The sequence below is a fragment of the Bombus fervidus genome, unplaced genomic scaffold (assembly GCF_041682495.2).
Source record: "Bombus fervidus isolate BK054 unplaced genomic scaffold, iyBomFerv1 scaffold0163, whole genome shotgun sequence".
Taxonomy (NCBI): Eukaryota; Metazoa; Arthropoda; class Insecta; order Hymenoptera; family Apidae; genus Bombus; species Bombus fervidus.
In genome coordinates, this window is record NW_027212724.1 from 17,501 (window position 1) to 21,689 (window position 4,189).

General features: G+C 50.0%; 2 non-coding genes across 2 annotated transcripts in view; both read right to left on the reverse strand.

Moving 5' to 3' along the window:
• Nucleotides 1-681, reverse strand: part of LOC139997742 (large subunit ribosomal RNA) — a 4,174-nt gene extending 3,493 nt beyond the window's left edge. The window contains exon 1 of the ribosomal RNA XR_011803083.1: nucleotides 1-681. This exon is cut by the window's left edge and continues 3,493 nt beyond it. This is a non-coding gene — a ribosomal RNA (large subunit ribosomal RNA).
• A 2,128-nt stretch (nucleotides 682-2,809) lies between these two features.
• LOC139997739 (5.8S ribosomal RNA) lies at nucleotides 2,810-2,963 on the reverse strand. Its single transcript, XR_011803080.1, has one exon. It is a non-coding gene; the product is annotated as a 5.8S ribosomal RNA (ribosomal RNA).
• Nucleotides 2,964-4,189: the final 1,226 nt, after the last annotated feature.

A 4,189-nucleotide genomic window follows, 5' to 3' on the forward strand; every position in this document is an offset into this window, starting at 1 on the left:
GACCGAGGGTCTGCCGCGTGCGCCGAAGCGACGCGACAGTCACCCGCTCGGGCCGTAGACCGACACACAACGGGTCGCGACGTTCTACTAGGGGAGAAGTGCACGACTACGACGCCGGAGCGTTCGAATCGAAGGTGGCGTGCCCTCGCCAATGGAACCACGAAGGCCCACCCGGAGCATCGCTCACCAACGATCACCGACGCCGTCGACGATGAATCTCCCCATTCGATCTTTTGGGTTTCTCAGGTTTACCCCTGAACGGTTTCACGTACTCTTGAACTCTCTCTTCAAAGTTCTTTTCAACTTTCCCTCACGGTACTTGTTCGCTATCGGTCTCGTGGTTGTATTTAGCCTTAGATGGAGTTTACCACCAACTTAGGGCTGCACTCTCAAGCAACCCGACTCTAAGGAGAGATCCTCCCGAAACGCGTTCCGGTCACTACGGGCCTGGCACCCTCTGTGGGTACATGGCCCCATTCAAGATGGACTTGGACGCGGTTCGACGTCACGGGATAAACGGATCCTCCCGAACACTACATTTCCCAACGGCGGAACCGCGGGATTCAGTGCTGGGCTAATTCCTGTTCGCTCGCCGCTACTAAGGAAATCCTTGTTAGTTTCTTTTCCTCCGCTTAGTAATATGCTTAAATTCAGCGGGTGATCTCGCCTACTCTGAGGTCGCTTCAACGTCACGACACGGTGACAATTTTTTTTTTCAAAGAAAAAAAAATTTCGTGCCATGTGGGCGCGATTCGAGAAAAGCAAGACGGTTTGATAACAATGCGACAGAGGGTCTTTATTTTTATTTCTCTCTCCGAGAATCGCCTCAAAGAGAAAAAAAAATAAAAAAAAAAAATTAATTCGAATAGAATCGAGAACCTTATATTCTATCTCGATCGAGAAACGTTTTATGCATCTCGCCAAAGTGCCTTTTAAACTTCGTTCGTCGTATCATGTTCGAGCTAAGACTCACGCAAGACACCCGTAACGATCTCCGGTTTTTAACGCCCGTCCTCTTTGTATAATATATATATATATATATACACGTGTTATGTATAATATATCTCCCGTAGCCGTTTCTCTCTTCTCGACGATTCCAGCGGTTCCTTGTTTTCGCCTGTTATTGCTGGCACAGAGATCGAACACGCGACATGTATATAACATATCGGTTTCTTTGCTCTGTACCAACGACGAAAACGCACGGGAACTCACGCAAGTGGAAAAGCGAGCGCGAGACGTACACAACGGGGTGAATTTATTACTCGGGGACTGGACGACCGGCGATACGTTAGGATGCGCGGTCCAGCGATAGACGACGAAGAGACATGGGATGACCAACGATCTCTTTTTCTCTAATACTCGGAGCGCCGAATCGCCTTAAAGCAAAAAAAAATCACACGCGCGTACGTCGTACGTACGGCGCGTGTATACCTCGTCTCTAATCAAGTTTCGTTAGTCTTTCTCGAGCCTCGCCAAAGAGGATCGTTCTCTTCCTCTGCGCGATCTCTCCGTGCCAATGTCAGAGATTATTCTCTTTCGCACGACGACGAAAACGACTATTTTCGACGATCCGAACAACTTTGTAACGGACTCACATGCACATCTTAAAATCGAGTACAGAAACGTTGCGCAACACCGTGAGCTTTTCTCTTCTTCGTCACCCTTAAATATAGCCGATCGTAGACGCACGCTAGATCGTAACACACTTTTCGTTGATTTCCGACGAACGTGGCTTTGGGCCAGGCGCGCGGGCAGAGAGATACGCGACCGACGGGGAAAAATTCGTCCCGATACATGTACGCGTACTCTCCGATCTCCGCGCAACGCTGGGGATCATCTCCCTAAGTCATCAGCGTTCGAAGAAATCTCGTGTGTCCGTTCCCGGATCTACGGCTTTCTCTGGGTTCGCGAAGAACAGAAAAAAGCACAGAGGATGAAAAACGCAACGACGACCCATCGATGCGACGGTCCTCGTTGTCTTCTCGTCAGTCGTCTCGCGCCTGCAGAATACATCTCTGCCGCACGAACAGACGGAGTGGGTATTCGATCCCTGGGGCTGTACGAGTAAAAACATCTTGATGAAAAGACGGTTGTGTTTCTTTAAGGCACACAGTTTTTCGTTACGCCACCAAGTTTAGGTTTAGGTTTTAATATCTTGGTTCTCTTTTCTCTCCTCTCTCGACTGACTTTGTTCAAAAATATTTTTGCTTTCTCTCAGTCTCGCCAAAAATTCATTTAAGACGACGTCGGGGGCGCGGTCATTCGTGCTTATCGAAGACTAACAAAACGTAGCAGAGGCTGATACAAAAAGAAAAAAAAAATCGGCCACGAAGAAAACTCGCTCTGTGTATCTCGATAACCGCGTCGACGACGACGGTTCTCTCCGCGCTCTTTTAATTCGTATCCTTCTTCTTGCGCTTCGTCCGACTCAGAAACGTTCGTAAAACACGAACGACGGCGGGTTGTCAAGCCAAGAAGGGACAGAGAAGAGACGGAGGTAGTTTTGCGAGTCTCCCGTGAACGCGATAGATTTTTCATATATATTTGTATCGAGAGCATGCGTACGCCGGTCTCCACACGATCCAGCGACGAACGCCGACGAACGTCCAACAATCGCTCGTACGTCGCGTACGAGCCCTCGACCGCTCTTTAATTCGTATTCTTTTGCTTGGCGCTCGTCCTCCGACTCAGAAACGTTCGTTTAAAGATAAAACGAACGACGGCGGGCTGTCGACGAGGCAAGAAAGAACAGAGAGATACGGACCGAGAGCAACGATACGCAACGCAAGCAGTCTTAGGTTTACGTGAGCAACCCTCAGCCAGGCGTGGTCCAGGAATTTATCCGTGGACCGCAATGTGCGTTCGAAATGTCGATGTTCATGTGTCCTGCAGTTCACACGTTGACGCGCAATTAGCTGCGTTCTTCATCGACCCACGAGCCAAGTGATCCACCGTTCAGGGTAATCGTTTATGCATGGATTTTTGTTTGTGTACTCAGGTTTTTGTACTCTTATTCTCGGTTCGAAAGAAGCCGATATCCGACAAACGTCCGACCAACGGGAATCGAACGCGCGGAAGTCGCCATATGATTGACGACACGAAAATACGTTCGAAAACGAAATCGGACGGACTGCGCGACGACACACGCAGCCCGCCGACCGGGCGTAAAGTGCATTATAATATATAACAACCAACGAGATCGAAGCTCCGTTCGTCAGGAAACGACGGGGATATAACACCCGATTCTGAATCCTCTGTACAGCACACGATCTCGCGAAGAAAGCGCACGGTGGCTAGCCCATGATATATATATATGTTCGTTCCTCTCGTCCAGTTATTCGAAGCAAACAGCCGATATGCATCTCCATCGTTCGGGTAAAAAAAAATCGATGGGACGCGCACGGTCGTAGTCTTCCTCGCGCGGTCGTTTCTTCCCGATAGCCAGAAGCAGAGTTTGAAAAACTCTAGCGACGGAACGAGGCATTAGACTCTCGACAACGAGGATACAGACACGGCCGGCGGTCCCCTCTGAATCGACTTCGGTGGTTCAGGTAAAAATAAAAAAAATCGATGGGACGCGCACGGTCGTCCTTCCTCTTCCTCGCGCGCGGTCTATTCTTCCCGATAGCCAGAAGCAGAGTTTGAAAAACTCTAGCGACGGAACGAGGCATTAGACTCGCGACAACGAAGATAGAGAGACGGCCGGCGGTCCCCTCTGAATCCACTTTGGTCGCTCAGGTAAAAATAAAAAAAAATTCGAAAGGGACGCGCACGGTCGTCCTTCCTCTTCCTCGCGCGGTCTTTTCTTCCCGATAGCCAGAAGCAGAGTTTGAAAAACTCTAGCGACGGAACGAGGCATTAGACTCTCGACAACGAGGATAGAGAGACGGCCGGCGGTCCCCTCCGAACGGATGGCGACAACGACGACTAAAGCGCGAAAAATCGCGACGAAAAGGAACGCATCTCCGTTCAGGTGTATGTGTGTGCGTGCGTTTAAAAAAAATTCGATGGGACTCGCAGCCATCGGCCTCGCGCGGTCGTTTCTTCCCGATAGCCAGAAGCAGAGTTTGAAAAACTCTAGCGACGGAACGAGGCATATGACTCACGACAACGAGGATATGGACAGGCGGTCCCCTCTGAACGGGTCGACGAGACGATGGTAAAAGAGACGAACCGGACGAAACTTCCG